At 38.9% G+C, this 17,456-nt stretch overlaps 1 protein-coding gene across 4 annotated transcripts in view; it reads left to right on the top strand.

Moving 5' to 3' along the window:
* Positions 1-17,456, top strand: part of KLF12 (KLF transcription factor 12) — a 493,194-nt gene that overhangs the window by 93,964 nt on the left and 381,774 nt on the right. The window contains exons 1-2 of one of the 4 annotated variants that reach the window (XM_049853074.1): positions 168-1,314; positions 5,842-6,605. The exons of 2 other annotated variants lie outside the window; for them this stretch is intronic. The gene's annotated coding sequence lies outside the window, so the exon portion shown is untranslated. Of the gene's footprint in view, positions 1-167; positions 6,606-17,456 lie in introns of those variants that run through there. One more of the 4 variants, XM_049853073.1, reaches the window with a different exon arrangement.

Here is a 17,456-nt window from a genome sequence, read left to right as displayed (position 1 = left end):
TTTTCTTTCCAGAATGGCTGTACTAGTTTAAACACCCTCTAGCTGTGCATCAGTTTTTCCAAATCACCACTAAAACTTAGTGCTATTCTTCTTTCTAATTTTCTTCATTCTTATTGGTATAAAGTAATATATTGTTATTTTGATGTGTATTTCCTTGATTTTTAGTGAGTTTTAACCTCTCTCTCCCTCTCATTTTCATATCATTTGCTGCTGCGGGAATTCAGATCCTGACTCACTAATACCAGATCTTTTGAAATATCATTCTAACTGGAGCCTGTGCCGCTCATCTCTACCTCATGCTTTTCAGTCTGTTAGTTTTCTGTGCTGCCAGATTAATTCTCATAAAACTGAGGCACCTGGGTCCCCTGCTCAAGATTTCCAATGGTTTCACATTGTGGTATAAAATGAACTTATTGCATGTACTGTGTGTTTCGTCTCATGTTCGTTGTAGGGTAAAAACATCACAAAGTATAGTAAAGCAAAAAGAAAGTTTTATTCGGCATATATTCAAAAAGACAAAAGTTGAGAGGTGGACAAGCATATTGCCAGAGCCATGAGTGCCTGAGTCTAAGGATATTACAGAACAGACCAAACCAAAACCAAACCAAGCCCAGTGCCGTCGAGCTGATTCCGACTCATGGCGACCCGATAGGACAGAGTAGAACTGCCCCATAGAGTTTCCAAGGAGCACCTGCCGGACTGGAACTGCGACCCTTTGGTTATCAGCCATAGCACTTAACCACTACGCCCCCAGGGTTTCCACAGAAGTGGGAAATGGACAAGCATGCTACCACAGCAAGCCTGCTGGCGTCTAAGGAAAGTTACAGTCATCAGTATAAACATTACAAATGGGCAACAACATTGAAAGCTTCACCTTTTCACAGATTGGCTAGAAACTGTGATCCTACATTTTGAATTGTCTTTCTTAACAATCATGGGTCCAGGTCCAGGAGGGTCTTCCTTGGTCCACAAATTTTTTATTCACTAAATGCTAATAGAAAAAGATGAGTGGCAAGTCTTATGTGTTCTGTTTGATTGGCTTTATGTGAAAAGTTCCCTAAAAGATATTTTCCAGGATTTTCTTAGCTATTGTCTTTATACCTCAGGGCCCAGTTGATGTATCCTCGTGAGTCCTCGTGAACCCAGATCCAGCTCGGTCACATTCTCTACGCTCAAGGACGAGGAATAATGACTCCAATATTACTTCCTAAATCACCGTTGTAGTGTTAGTTTTGGCCTCCACAGCTCCCCTGGGCTCCTGAGACACCCTGTCTCTTCACTATGCTTTATGCCATGTGGAATGCCCCTCCCCCTGTCAGTAATCCTCCTCATTTTTAGTATTAATTTTTTTTTTTTATCAGAGTTTTGTGAGTCAAATTCTCCAACAAAGCTTGTTAAGAAAAAGTGGAAGTTCTTTGCTTTTCTCTTGCCCTGGTTTTTCTATCCTCTGAGAAACTACTGTCTACTTGTCTTAGTATCTTAGTACTGCTGTAGTAGGAATACCATAAGTGGCTGGCTTTAATGAACAAAATGCATTTTCTCACAGTTTAGGAGGCAAGAAGCCTGAATTCAGGACATAGCTCTAGGGGCCGTCTCTCTCTGTCTGCTCTGGTGGGAAATTCTTCCTTCTCAGTACTCCTTGGATAGCTCTTTCCCCATTCCTGCTTGGTTTCTTCTGTGCCTAATCTGCTCTTTTATATTCAAAAGTGTTAGGTTTAGGACACACCCTACACTGATAATGCCTCATTAACCTAAAGAGAGCTCTATTCCCAAATGGGATTGCATCCACAGGTATAAAAACCCATTGCCATGGCTTCCATTCCGACTCAGCAACCCTACAGGACAGAGTAGAACTGCCCCACAGGGTTTCCAAGGAGTGGCTGGTGGATTTGAACTGCCAGCCTTTTGATTAGCAGCTGAGCTCTTAATCACTGCCCCACCAGCGCTCCTCCACAGGGATAGGGGTTAGGATTTACAACACATATTTTTGGCAGACACAGTTCAATCCATAACACTACTGTTTTGGCTAATTCTTTTGATTTTTAAAACTTAGGTATCCCTGAATAACTTGTATACTTTATTTTTCTTTTCTTTCTTTCTTGTTTTATTTCCTTTAGTTTTAGCCCTTACCTACTTTCCCAATATGTAATATGAGGACTAAGTTCTCTTCAATGCCATGCTGCCGAACAAATACATAACTTACTTATCCCTCCAATATAATTATGTTATAACTTTGTTTAAATCAGTATTAAGTATTTAAATTTTTGCATAATTACACACCCCCAGATATGCTACTCATAGTTGAGCCACATAGTATACAAGCATTACTTTCCTTTCCTGTAAATTTTGTTGTCCAATATTGTGTTTGTTTGCTTAGTTTTCAAAGTTCTTATCACTGTTTCAATCCTAGGCTTTCAAAAAAAAAAAGTCCCCAAACCAAACCCTTTGCCAACTAGTCCATTTCGACTCATAGAGACACTATAGGACAGAGTAGGAGTGCTCCATAGGGTTTCCAAGGATGCCTTGGAAACCTTGGTGGCATAGTGGTTGAGTGCTATGGCTGCTAACCAAAAGGTCAGCAGTTGGAATCTACCAGGTGCTCCGTGGAAACTCTATGAGGCAGTTCTACTCTGTCCTATAGGGTCACTATGAGTCGGAATTGACTTGATGGCAACGGGTTTGGTTTTTGGTTTTAATCTTTATGGATGCAGACTGCCACACATTTTTCTCCTAAGGAGCGGCGGGGTGGGCTTGAACTGCAGACCTTTTAGTTAGCGGGTGAGTGTCTAACCGCTATGCAACCAGGGCTCCTCCTAGGTTGTCAGAGTTGTCTTTATTCCACTCTCAGTACATCCAGATTCCTGAACTGCTCTGTCACTCCTACCCTCTGGGGGCCTTCAGCCCTGCTGTGCCTCACAGCTCTCTTCCTGGGGCTTCCATAACCATCCCCTTCCTTGCCTTGCCTCCCCCATCTCATTGTTTCCTCCTTCTTTGTTTAATCCCTTCTCTGCAGAAGCATATCTACCAGTAGATTGCTGAGAAGGTTAAATGGGAGGTAAATTTTTTGATATCTAGCTTGTTTAAAAATACCTTTACTTTTTAATAGTAGAGCTGATTCTAGAATTCAAGATTGGAAGTGATTTTCCTTTGGGATTTTGAAGGCATTTCTCCACTCTGACTTCAGTTTGGATGCCTTTATGATTCCTAACCCTTTTGCTAATATTCTCTCCCCTACTGTCTTTTTTTCTGTCTCTGAAAGCTTGTTGGAGTGTCTCTTCCTGTTCCAAGTGTTCTGAATTTCTCAATGATGTGCCTTTGTGGGGTTTGTTTTCATCCAGTTTTGCAGAGTACTCAGTGGGCTCTACCATTCAGCAAATGTAAATCCTTCCTTTCAGGGCAATTTTCTTCCAAGACAGAAATCTCGTTATCCAAGCTGATTTGCTTGCTGAGTACAGATAACAAGTAGTCAGATAGGGATATGTCAGAGGATACGAGGGTTACTGTTTCCTCCCAGGAGTCCTGGTGACGCAGTGGTTAAGAGCTCCGCTGCCAGCCAAAAGGTCAGAAGTTCGAATCCACTAACCTCTCCTTGGAAACCCTATGGGGCAGTTCTACTCTGTCATACAGGGTTGCTATGAGTCGGAATCGACTTGATGGCAACAGGTTTGGTTTTTTGATTGGTTTCCTCCCAAGTGTACTACCTCAGAATTTTTTTTCAGCTATCTGTTCAGTTCCTGAGTTCAGAGAATGAGTTTGGGGAGCATGGGGTCCCCATTTGGTTATGTTGGATATTCTAGGCTAGATTTCCAATTATTATTTTGCTGCTATTTTCTTTCTTTTATTCTACTTTCTGAAAGATTGTCGTTATTGTTGTTTTACTATCATACTCTTAATTTCTAAAAACTTTTTATTTTTTAGTTCTCAACATATACTCCTTTTTAAAGGTATCCTCTTGCTTTGTGAATGCAACCTCCCTTATCTCTTTGAGGATGTCAGTTGTTTTGGTTTTCTTCTCCTTTCATCTCTCTGTTGCTTCAAGTTCCACTTGATCTCTATCCTTCGCTCTAAGGTGTTTCTCAGATAGCTGCTTGTCTTGAGTTTGGGCACTAAACAGCTTCGTGGAAGCTCTGAGCTGGTTGGTTGGCTTCATTGTGGGGTCATCTGGCTGACCTTGGGAAACCCCTGATGGTAGGAAGTATCCTTAGGCTTTATTCTTACGATAATCAGGTTTTCCATAGAAAGACCTTCCAGATTCTTGCAACCTGAAGAAAACTGGTGTCTCAACACAGTTTCCCAAATCACTGTTTTTTCTGTATTTTTTTTTTTTTTTTTTGGTATCACTGTGCCCTTGCCTGCTCAGTCCAGGTCCCATGTTTTATCTGGGGATAGGGTAAACTTTCCATCTCCTAGGGAACTCATCTAGCTGTGTTCAGTAGGACAAGGTATCAGGAGATCTGGTTAATTCTTAAATGATTTTCAATCAATCTTCATCACTTTAACTAAGCTTTCACCCTTATTTCTGGAATCATATGGAGCTGATGGTTTCCCAGGGCCTGGGAGGTTTTGTTGGTAAGTCAGGTTGCTTCTCAGTTTTTCTTAACGATTGTCTTAGCATCATTCAGCTTTCTAGGGTTGACTAAATAATTTATCTTTTTTCTGTCTGCGTTTTCTCTTTTCAAAGAAAAAATTTTTTTTGCTCTTATTGACTCATTTCACATTTAATTTGTCCTTACAGGTTTATGACTAACAAAAAAAAAATCTATTGCTATTTTATTAAAACTGGGGAGATAGGAAAAGTTGATGTTTGTAATCAGTCTGCTATCATTACCCAAAAGGCATAACCTTATTGGCCTTTTGGGTTTCTCATTCTGTCAATTATTTATTCACACGTTTTGCCAGATTTTTCCACTGGGTTTTTTTTTGTCTTTTTCTGATTGATTTATAGAAACCCTTATACAGTCTAGATTTTAATTCCTTATTGAATTTTATGTCCTTATGTTTGCAACTTTGGACCTTAATGATAAAGTTCTCAGTTATAAAATGTGAAGTTATATATTAATATTTTTGACTTATACCTAAGTACACGAGGGTAGTGGTGGTTCAGTGGTAGAATTCTAGCATTCTGTGTGGGAGACCTGGGTTCAGTTCCCAGTCAGTGAACCTCACATGCAGCCACCTGTATGTCAGTGGACACTTGCCAGTTGCTATGATGCCAAACAGGTTTCTTCCACACAAGGGTGGAATAAAAAGAAGAATCTAGTGATCTCCTTCCAAAAATCAGCCAATGAAAATCCTGTGAATCACAATGGTCGTATCTGCAACCTATCATGGGCATGGCACAGGAACAGGAAGCATTTTGTTCCGTTGTGTGTGGGGTGGCCAGAAGTTGGGAGCCCACTGGATGATAGCTAGCAATAGCCAAGAACAACAACCAACCTAAGTACATGTCATTGTTTTGTGAGATTCCTAAAACATAAATAATATAATGATTTATGCTTTAATGGTTTTTATCTTATTTTTAAACTATAATAGAATCATTGAAAAAACATCTATTATATAGAATGTGATTTTTATTCACTGTTTTGGTTAGAAATTATAGAAACCCAGCTGTGGCAGAGGCTGGTTATGCCATAGTAGCTGTGCCTTCCTTCTTCCACGATAATAGAATTTTTACCTGTGTATGTGGCTGCTCAGAATAAAGGTTACAATTCTTGGCATCTCGTTGTGGTAAGCTCTAGCCAGTGGGATGTCAGTGGATGTATAATGTCGCAGCTTCTAGCAACCCACCTTTAAACTCACCTGGTGTATTCCTTTTGCCTCACTTATTTATCCTGTTTTCAGTTTTTTTATGTGGAATGTGGAAGTGATGGCTGGAGGTATAACTGCGAAATTGAACCGTTAGGATGAGGTCATACTCTAGGGATGGTGAAGCTGTGAGCTGGAATGTACATGGGTTCTATGAGACTTGGTGGAACAGAGCTTCCATACCCATCTTGACTGTTTGGATTTGTGCTCCTGATTGAAGAAATACAAACTTCAGTCAGGTCTAAGTCATTGTTGAGTTGAGTTTTCTGATACTTGCTGCTGAACCTAACCCCTAACTGATACATCAGCTCAAACTTGCCTAATTAGAAAAGGGAATTCATTGCTTAGTGGAAGTGGGACATCCAGCAAGTGAAGCTGGTTTCAAGACCTGCCTCATGTAACAGTTTAAATACTGTGATTAGTTCTCTATTCCTCTGTCACTTTTCAGCTTTGTTGCTCCGCTTGGCTTTACTCCCAGATAGGCTATCAAAATGTAGCAGAAGTATGGCTGCCAGTAGCCTCAGCCTAAAATTTCTATCATAAAGACATCTTCTGATCTCAGAGAAAGAGCAAGCACTTTTCTTGATAATTTTGGCATATTTTTTGGAAAGACAACGGTTGGCCCGGTCATCATTGTCTAAACCAATCAAGGTGACTGGGGAGGATACTCAGATGGATTAGACCTGGGTCATATGTCCACTTCGGGAGTAGAAGGGAAGGAACATCCTTACCCATACACATGGATGAAGCAGAATTCCCACGGAATAGAGGAGGGCTGCTTCCAAGAAGATGCTGCGAAGGTAAATATATGTCCAATTGCATCATATACAATTAGACTTCATATTGGTATGGTTTTAAAAACCAATATATATGTTAATTTCTTGGTTTTACAGTAATGCTTTCCAAAGAAAGCAATGAATGTTAAAATGAATAATTTATAGGAGAATCAATGGAAGCAAAGAGGTAAAATTTGAAATTAATATATAGTGATGTATAGTAAGGAAAGCACAAAATATTCTTTGTCCTTATAGAATACAGTAGTAAGATTATCAAATGAAAATGTTGCTGGTTTAAAAAAATAGCATAATAATGTTTTCTAAATAGAGATAATTTCTGTTACTGATACTTAACCATTCCTTATTAAAGGGGTACAATGTAGCTGAGCAAACTCTGTCAACACCAGTTTAGAAAAGGACAGACCTATGTTTGTTTTCTGGTTACTGCAATCTTTTTTCTCTTGTGATCCTCTCTGAATGTGCCACTCACTGATACAGATGTTCTCAGTTTTTCTTGTTTTTGTGTTAAAATCTCTAAGAACTCACAGAATGAAATGAAATGTTTTGTTTCTTTTCTAAAATGTGAAAGTGTATACTTTTTTTACACATAATTTGTAGCTTTTGTAGTCTGTGAACAAACTAAGTACTTCCATAAACTTAAAAAAAAATTAACCTTGTGTGGCTGGTGAGGCAGACTTTTTTTAAAAAATAAACTTTATTTTTTAGAAGTTTTAGATTTAAAGAAAAATTGTGCAGATAGTATACAGAGTTCCTGTATACGTCCAACATTGTTTCTCCTTTTATTAACATCTGATGTTATTAACAGCTTACATTAGTATGATAATTTGTTATGATGAATGAACCACAATTGTCACTTTGTTATTAACCAAGGTGCATACTTTATTCAGAGCTACTTAGTGTTTACCTAGTATCCTTTTTCTGTACCAGGATGCATCCAGGATACCACCTTATATTTTGTTGTCCTGTCTTTTTACACTCCTATTGGCTGTGATAGTTCCTCAGACTTTCTTTGTATTTGATGACGTTTACAGTTTAGAAAAGTATTGGTCAGGAATTTTGTAGAATATTCCTCAATTGGTATTTGGCTGATGTCCTTCTCATAATTAGCCTGAGGTTATAGGTTTTTGAAAGGTAGACCACAGAGGTAAATTGCCACTCTTATCATAGTTTATTAAGGATACATACTGTCAACATGACTTACTACTGTTGATGTTGACCTTGGTTACCTGGCTGAATTGGTCATGTGTTTCTTTCACTGTGAAATCACTGTTTTTTCTTTTCCTTACTGTATTCTTCTGAAATATAGCCACTATGTGCAGCCCACGCTTAAGTAGGGAGTTAGGGTCCATCTTCTTGGGTATAGTGTATCTATATCAATTATTCGGAATTATTCTGCATGTTGGATTTGTCTCTTCTCCCTCATTCATTCATTTGTATCAGCATGGACTCAAGGATTTTTTTTTTTCCTACTTTGGGTTATGATCCAATACACTTTATTTATTTTATTGTGCAAATTGGTCTAGTTATGGCCATTGAGAACTCTTTAAGTTGGCTCCCATATCCCTTGACATGCCCCATCATTGTGATCATTGTGTTTTTTTCTTATCTTTGAACATTTTCCTACTTTTTGGCACTACAAGAGGCTCTGGGCTCATCTTGTATGTTTCTTGCCCCAGACCTTGAATCACCCCTGGTTCCTTTTTGTGGAGAATGATATTATTAGCAACCAAGATCTGGGTGCTAGGTGTGCTTGTTGCTGTTGTACTGTTGCAAAGCAGGCTTTTTATTACCCATTTTAACAGACTTGGAATTGGAGATCCCAAATAACGATTGTAGAAAATGGAAGGGGGCTTGGGGATGAATGTGGTCAGAATGTAAAATGAGGTACTTTGTTTCTGAGTAGTTCTTCTTCTGTTCCTCTGTAATGTGGGGACTAATAGATTTTTCTCTCACTGATTTTGTTAGCTGGTTTATTTTCCTGGGTATGCTGATGAGTCATTCATCTGAGGACAAACTGGAAGAAGGTTTTTATTAATACTCTGACTGTAGAAGTTATTCATTGATTGACCACATCATTCTTTCTTCTCCAGTTTTACCAAAAAGGCATAAAAGTGAAACATAATCTGTAAAAGAATATTTTATATTTTTTGGTGAAAATAAGAATAGAAGAAAAATTCCCCCACAAGATCATCAGTAAAGATACATCTTATTAAGGGTGTTTAATGGATTTAATGCCACCTCTCTTCTCCCAACCCACACAGCAATTCTGAGAACCTGCCTGTTTTGTTATAACTAGATTCATTGCCACATTTTTACAATTTGAGTTTTTATTCAAAACAATATTACCTTGAATAGAAGAATGCCAGTTTTTCTCAAGGAACTCTTTCTTTGAGGAAAATTTAAATCCACTATGCCTTTATAGAACATATACTACTTTTGTCCTGTGTTAATTAATTACTGCTCTTTTGAAATGGGAGTTTAGTAGCTGTAACTGGTTGTCATGGTTAAGGACCAAGATACTTATATAACTTCATTTGTTATAGTTTAGTAAAATGTAGGCAACAGTGAAATCATTATGAGAATAGTACACACACATACACACACACAAAATAGTTAATTTCTCTCTTTCCAGTAGGGCATGTTATATGTTCGTAGGGAGGTTGGAAAGAGTTTTCTTGAGGTCTCAGTTTTATTGCTCCTATGTTATCATAGACAGAATGGCCCTAGATCAAGCTATTGTGAATTATCGTACCCTTGTCTGGCTTCTCCACACTCACATTCAGTCATCACTAAACATATTCCTATTCTTTGAAGCATTTGAATGCATTAATTTTTAATGTTTGAAGTGGTTTAATCTGTCAAAGGATGAGGGTCTTAATTTTATTTTTCTTCTGGCCATTAGCAGGATAATTAGAAAAGCTTGAGCAGTACTAGACCCTTCTATCATCCAATCTTTCAAGTTTATAGACTTAATGAAAAAATAATATTTCAGAGAGGGAATCTCGGCTTAACCTTGTGGAGAGGTTTCTCAGTTAGTCAGATCCTACTTGTCATGTACGAAATCTTATTTACCTTTCTTCTTCTTTTTTTTTTTTTTGTATTTGGTTAATCTTGGGAAAGATACTGACTAATCTCCAGTTTCTATTTTACTTGGTTTCTTCCTACCCTTGCTTTGTCTCCTGAGATATCTGGGCACTGAGAAGTCTTCCTACCATAGAAATTCAGTGTGCTGTCTCAGTTTTAATTTGTGCCTCAGTTAAAGCTTTTCTCATGTTCATTTAAATGCTTTGCGAGTTCCTGTTCTCTGAAACATAGATCTTATCTGTTTGCTTGACTGACACATTGCAAATATTTAATGTTACATATTTATGAGGACCTTCTGAATTATTTTATTACTCCTTTGGACATACTTATTGGGTCTTACTTAATTGATGTTAAGATTCAGCAATCCATTAAGTCTTTCCGTCAATTCAAACTCACACTGTTACCAGATTTTTATAGCCCTAACTCCAACAGTGTTCCATATAGCTGAGTCAAAACGGAAGTACTGTTCTGGATTTGCTTCTTTTCAGCAGGCTTTGGGACTTTTGGCTTTTGATATTGTTTTTAGAGGGATAACATGGAATACCAATTGGCAACAGAGATGCTGCTAGGCCAGATAAATTTTCAGCATTAGATCACCCTGCTGCTGATTGCACTTGAGACCTTAGTCAGTGGATAATTTCATTCTAAACATTTAAGTAAGTTATAAGTAAACCATATACATTACAAAAAATATTAGTAAGAGCAAATACTTTTATTTAGCATATACATGAGAGAGGTACTGTATTATAACCCTAATTTTGCAGATGATGAAACTAAGGCACAGAGAATTTATGTAACTTCTGTAAGTTTACGCAGTAACAAGTAGTGGAGGCAAGATTGGACCGAGGCAGTCCAACTTAAGATACTGCTTTTAAAATCTTTGCTATCCAGCCCTGAGGTTTTTCTCTCTGCTTTTAATATGTGTGTGTTTAAGTCAGTGAACTGAGGAATTGTGTTGCCATATCTTTGATTTCGGACTACTTTTTCATTAAGTTGAGCTGTCGGTGGTAATTTTGAGTAATGAATTTTTAAAAAGAACGGTTTCTGCACTAAATTGAACTATTAAAGTCCTCATCCTCCCATCATCAAATTTTTAGCTCCAGTTACATAGTACTAGCATTTGAGAGTATATCGGTATCTTAAAATGAATCTTCAAGGTTCAATTCCATTTGATAAGTATTTATTAATTGCCTCATGTGTACCACATCCCATCTGAGGCCCAGTAATCACAGAAAGACAAATAAGGCACATTCTTGAAATGGAGCAAGACAAGTCTTATCCTTACATAAATACTTTTATAAGTACCTAGAGTACAGGGCATAAGAATGTTACAAATATTGTGTGGTTTTAGAGATGGTAAAGATGATTTTAGGAAGGAGAATCAGGACATTTCCTTCTTTAAGGAAGGTGTTTTAAAGCTAGGCAGTGGAGGAGCTGGGATTTCTGTCAGAGAGGTAATCCAGGTGGGCGGAACAACATGAGCAAAGGGGCCAAAGAGGAAATATACACATAAGTACTGTAGTGTGAATGTTGGGTAGGATATGTATGTCCTGAGAAATAATTTTGCGAAGCTGGTTTGGGGTTATATTGTGGATTTTATTTAATGCCACCCTGGACAATTGTTGTGGCAGTGCAAATGGAAAAGAAGGGATCAATATAAGAGTCATTCTCAGAATCTATAAGACTTGACAGCTGATAGAATGGGAAAGGTCTACATGGAAGAGGGTCAAGGGTGATGTCAAGCTTTAAAGTCAAGGAGACTTTAAAGAGTGTGGGTGGAAATCAGAAGAAAGAGCTGGCTTTCATTTTGGCCTGCTTTGCTGAAGCAGGGATTATTGTGCTACTTGGTATAAACATTTTTTTGACTACCTCGGCTATTGAAAAACTGGTCGGTATGACCTTATATTGTATAGAGGGTGTGTGTTTAAGGAGAGCGAACAGCTCCCTAAAGGAATCATGGAGAAAATGCCTAGTATAAAAACAGCTTTGTTATGTAGTACATTTGATGTCTAAATGAAGTATTCTGAGGACCTCTTTGTCCTGAGTGGCTTGAAAATGGAAATGGAGAGAAGTTGTAGGCATACTGAAATGTTGGCACTGAGTCTGTTTCATTCCTGAAACTGTTTTTGGAGGCCCCTGAGGTCTCTTGGATTCCTTCACTGCATCCAGTGGAAGCATCAGTATTTTTCAGGAACGGTGTGTGGTCTATATTATGTAGTACTGTATTCCATATGGAAACCCTGGTGGCGTAGTGGTTAAGTGCTATGGCTGCTAACCAAAAGTTCGGCAGTTCGAATCCACCAGGTGCTGCTTATAAATTCTGTGGGACAGCTCTACTCTGTTCTATATCTTCTTTATGAGTTGGAATTGACTCGACAGCAATGGTTTTTTTTTTTTTTTGGTTCGGTGTTCCATATGCAGGTGTGTGGAGCACATCTCTTCGTCTTCTTCGTAAATGTGCTCCACGATGACGAGAATCATGTCTGTTTTGGATGACTGTTGGATCCCTGGTACTTGGCACTATCCCTGGTACATGGTAGACTCAAAAAAACATAATTGGTCCTGAGGTGTGGCCCATAGTCTGTGGCTACTGCATCTGTACTGTTATTAGTAACCATGTGATAGGTACATTTTGAGCTTCTAGATAAAATGCTGAGAGGCATAATAAGCTTATGACCTGTTGTTATTGTGTGCCTTTGAGTTTATCCTGGCTCATAGTGACCCTATGTGACAGGGTAGAGCCGCCCCATAGGGTTTCCTAGGCTGTAGTCTTTACAGCAGCCAATCGTCAGGCCCTTACTCCTGTGGAACCACTGATGAGTTCGAGCTGCCGATGTTTCGGTTAGCAGACGAGGGCTTGCTTGACCACTGCTGCACCATGGCTCCTTAAAGTTTGAATTAAGGGGCCTGTATTTCTGATTTAACCATTTACATATTTTATCTCGTAATACCTGTGATTGAATTCTTTCAGCTAAAATATCTATTTAATACCACAGCCTTTGACATTCATGAGTTTGATTTTGAACAAGCCATACTATATAAGTACACAGCAACAACGTTAAGGTACTTATGTTGAGTTTTTGGACAATAGATCATGAGTGAGAGTTTTGAGGCATCACTGCATGGTGTTATTTGTCAGTCAACAGTTTATTTTTTTTGTCTTTGCCATCTTTCATTTGTCTTTGTCAGTAATCATCCAAGGTGAGGCTAAAGATGTGCACAGAATGTCCATCTTCATTAAGTTTTTAAAACCTAGAATCAGTATTTTACTTTTTATTTTCCCCTTTTCCAAAAGTAATACTTCTCATAATAAATTAATAATAAGACCTAAACACAATGATGACAGTATTCCTCTTTTCATTTTTAAATTTTTTACAGAATTGTGTTTTCTTATGTAGAATTTTCTCAATATAATATTAGAAGTATAAGGGAACCCAGGGATCTGAGTAGAACAACTTGGCAGAGAGACCGATAAGTTAAAATTAAGTATCAAGATATTGTTAACTGAAAATTAATCAGAAGCAAAGAGAAAGTACAGTCAGTTCTCATTATTTGCAGTAGTTATCCCATTTGTCAGTTTGCTGTTTTGTGGGTGACTTGCGTGTTGCTGTGATGCTGGAAGCTGTGTCACTGGTATTTCAAATACCAGCTGGTCACCCATGGTGGGCAGATTTTAGTGGAGCTTCCAGACTAAGACTAGAGAGAAAGGCATGGTGATCTGCTTCTGAAAATTAGCCAATGATAACCCCATGGATCATTACAGAATATTGTTTAATACAGTGCTGGAAGATGAGCCCTCTAGGCTGGGGAAAAAAAATACCCGGTTGCCATCAGTCAGTTCCAAATCATGGTGACCCCTTATGTGTCAGTAGAACTGTGCTCCATAGGATTTTCAATGGTTTTGACCTTATGGAAGTAGACCAGGCCATTCTCTAATCTGGGTGGACTAGAACTGCCAACCTTTAGCTAGTAGTTGAGCACTGAGCCATTTGTGTCACTCCTTTTTTTTTTTTTAAGTTGGAACCAAAAAACCAAACCAAACCTGTTGCCGTCGAGTTGATTCTAACTCATAATCAACTCACAGAGGAGAACTGCCCCATAGGGTTCCAAGGAACGCCTGTGAATTCAAACTGCTGACCTTTTGGTTAGCAGCCGTAGCTCTTAATCACTACGCCAACAGGGTTTCCAAAGGAAGGCACTCAAAATAGATAGTGGCTGTAACAATGGACTCAAGCTTACCAACAGTTGTGAAAATGGCGTAGGACCGGGCATTGTTTTGTTCTGTTGTACATAGGTTCGCCATGAGTTGGAGCTGACTGATGGCAGCTAACAACAGATATTCTATAAAGTTGCTAGAAATACTGAATTAGTGAATACTGAACCAGCCTTGCTTGACTTCAGCACGGACTGTGCCCTTCCTTGACTCAAGTTTTTTCTGCCAACTGTCCCCTTTCCACCAACAAAAACAGAACAGGGAGATCCCATATTCCTTCACCCACTTTTCCCCCAATGGTAACATCTTGCATAACTATAGTATAATATCACCACCAGGAAATTGGGATTGATGCAATCCACAGTTTATTCAGATTTCACCAGTTTTATGTGAACCCATTTGTGTGTGTGTATAAAAACAAAAAACCCATTGCCCTGAATTTGATTTTGACTTATAGCGACCCTATAGGACTGCCCCAGAGGGTTTCCAGGAAGTGGTTGTTGGATTCAAACTGCCGACCTTTTGGCTAGCAGCCTAGCTCTTAACCTCTGTGCCACCAGGGCTCCATTTTTTTTTTTTTTTTTAAAAACATAGAAGGGAAAAATCATGTTTGTAGGAGATTGGTCCTTTATGAAGTAGTTCAGAAGGTTTGAAAGTGAAAATAATTGACTCCTGTCACAAAGTTTAAAAATAGACAGGAAGACAAAGTTCACATATAAGCTATAAATTTTTCAAAGAGTGGCCTGTCCTGTTGTCTTGGGAGAGAAGGCACAAGATGTCTTCCTTGCCCCAACACTCCTACTTAATTACCTCTCTTTTCATTATGCTAGAAGATGGAGCAATGGGAGGTTCTTGGGAACTTCATCAACGGTAGTGAAAGGACCTCCAGGCAGGGCTGACTAGCTTCTTCTCTTCTCACCCTGCCTTCTTCTGCCCCACCCTGCAGCTCCTGCAAGGGCTGAAGCTAGCATGAAAAACCTGTTTGGTAAAGAAAAGCCTCCAGGCAACACTCCCACTTTTTTGGGATAGGAAAAGCATTGCCACCTCCTCAGGTTTAGAAAACATCAGGGTATCTGGGAATACAGTGTCCCCATTGGTCCTCATCCTGTGTGTGTTTGTGTGTGCACTGTGAGCCTGGGGGTGGGTGTGGGGGCACGAAGTCTGGGTTAGGGTCAGGCACAGCCTTTAAAAATAGTTTCTTGTTTTTGATTTTTTGGAACATAACCTTCCTGTTCCAGTTTATTAACAACAAATTTGTAACTCTCGCATTAGGCTCTGTGGAACATTAAAGAGCATTTTTCATTGTGGAATTAACAATCTCTTCAGAGGATTTAACTACTAGTGAGAGAAAAAGAGATTTACTCTTAAGTCCAAAATAACAGGCCATGGTAAAAATGGAATATTTAAGTACTAAGAAAGTAGCACTGAAAATTATAGAGGTGGTCTGAGTTAAATCTGTGAAGATATAGAGGATATTCATTTTGAGATGGTTCATAAAGAGTTGACAAATCACGGGCATTGAAGAAGACAGCGTTGAGAGAACAGGAGGAAGGGGTGTGGCTGTATGTGGAATGACCAGCCGGAGGACTGGGTCAGAAGTTCTGGGCTTATGTCCTTCCACTTAACTAGATTTGTTCATTCACAAGGAGTTCTTTCCCTGACTAAAATCCCTGCCCTGCATTAAAGCTGTAAGTAGTTGTGAAAAACAGCTTGGGGGTGGTGCCTGACCTCCTCCAACTTCACAGGGTTAAGGAGGATCAAGATCAACAGCCCAAGGCTGTGTCCTGTGAGGGGAAGGGGGTGTCAGACTTGCCTCCTCTCTCCACCATCTTTACCAGTTCTGACATCTGTCCTCTCTGCCACAGCACTTTGTACTGGGTTCAATAATTCATTGCAATGGCCGCACAGAACTCACAGAACATACTCACAATTATGGGGTTAGTTAGGGAACTAACAGTTACAATTCAGGCTCAGAACACTCAAATACAATTCTTCCATCAGGATAGCCTCTTCGCAGCTGTGTTAGCAGGCACGCCTCTGCCTGGCCCTTAGCCTCTGCCCAGAGGCACTCAGCTGCTCTCTCCCTGGGCCAGGAAGGCCACCACGCCATCTCCTGCTGCCTGGTCTCTGCTGCTGGGTCTCGCCTTCCTTGGTGGTGGTGGGCTCCTCCTCTCTTCTCTGAAAAATGGCTCTCTTTTAGGGCAAAACTGACCAATCCCGTTGGTAGGCCACAATTACCCTACCATACAGTCACCTGGGTGGGAGTTACAGGATCATGGCTGGAAAGGCCACACACAAAAGTAATTAATCGCACCCCAGTAGTACATCAAATAATGTTTGTAAAAGGGCTTTTTAAACTGCAAAACCCTGTACAGATTTGTGTTATTACTCTGATTACCAGTCTTACCCATAAAAAAAAATATGTATTTTTCTTTTGTGTACAATTTAAAACTGAAGAGTGCCTGAAAGGATGCTGATATTTGCCCATTTTTAAGAATATGAAATGATACTGAAACATACAGTTCAGAGAAAGCTCTTAAGACCAAGTGTGTATTCTCCTTTCATCCCATCAGAAATGAATTTTTAGAATGATTATGATCCTCTTTAGTTGTTTTAGAAATGTGTGAGGGAAAGATTGATTACTTCCAAAGAAAAATTATATACGTACTAACTTTGTGTTTGGCTTCAGTCAGACTTTATTTAATTTTCCATAGAAAAATAGCCATAAGCCATGAACTTCTCTCCCCTCCTGCTAAACGTATTTATCGAGCACCTGGAAGTGGGGATCAGAAACAGTTATCACTCCTGCCATGGAACAAATAATTGTGTTAATGTAAATACATGTATCACTACTGATTGAGATCTGCTGTGGAATAATTAAGGGATAAATCCTGTGAATGCTTAGAACAGACACCTGGTGAGATAGTCTTTCCTGAGGAAGTAATATTTGAGTGCACATGTGAAGTACACTGTGGGATACACGTGCCTGGAAGTCAGAGGTGAGGTATCTGGATTGGGATAAAAATTTATTTCTAAAAATAGTGACAGTATTAAGCCACTGGATCTGATGTGACTTTTTATCGTATTCTATTCTGGAAGCTTAGGTAAAGCCTCTTCTATATCATCCTTAATGTGGTGGTTTGTCTAGGTGTTATGCTTTGTCCTACATGAGGTATTTTCAGAAATAATTTGCTAAGGTTTCAAATACACCTTCCAAATACTTTGGTCCATATAAACCGATACAAAGTGATGTACAAAAGGCACTAAACTAAGAATTAGGGGACTATTCTTAGATATCTGCTATGGAGAAGAGGAAATTTCTGAATAGTGATACCAAATCCAGAAATCATGAATTGCAAATAGATTAATATATTTAACTACTTAAAAATTAAGCACATTTTTATAATAAAAATTTTTATAAATCTATAGGATAAACTATAAACTGCAAAGAATTATTTATCATATATGACAATAAAATTAAATTTTTTAATGAAGAAAGCTTTTAACTAGAATAAGGCAGCTACCCCAGTATGAAGGTGGGAAAAGGTTTGAACAGG

The sequence above is a fragment of the Elephas maximus genome, chromosome 14 (genome assembly GCF_024166365.1).
Source record: "Elephas maximus indicus isolate mEleMax1 chromosome 14, mEleMax1 primary haplotype, whole genome shotgun sequence".
In the NCBI taxonomy this organism is placed as follows: domain Eukaryota; kingdom Metazoa; phylum Chordata; class Mammalia; order Proboscidea; family Elephantidae; genus Elephas; species Elephas maximus.
This window is presented reverse-complemented; position numbering and strand designations above follow the sequence as displayed.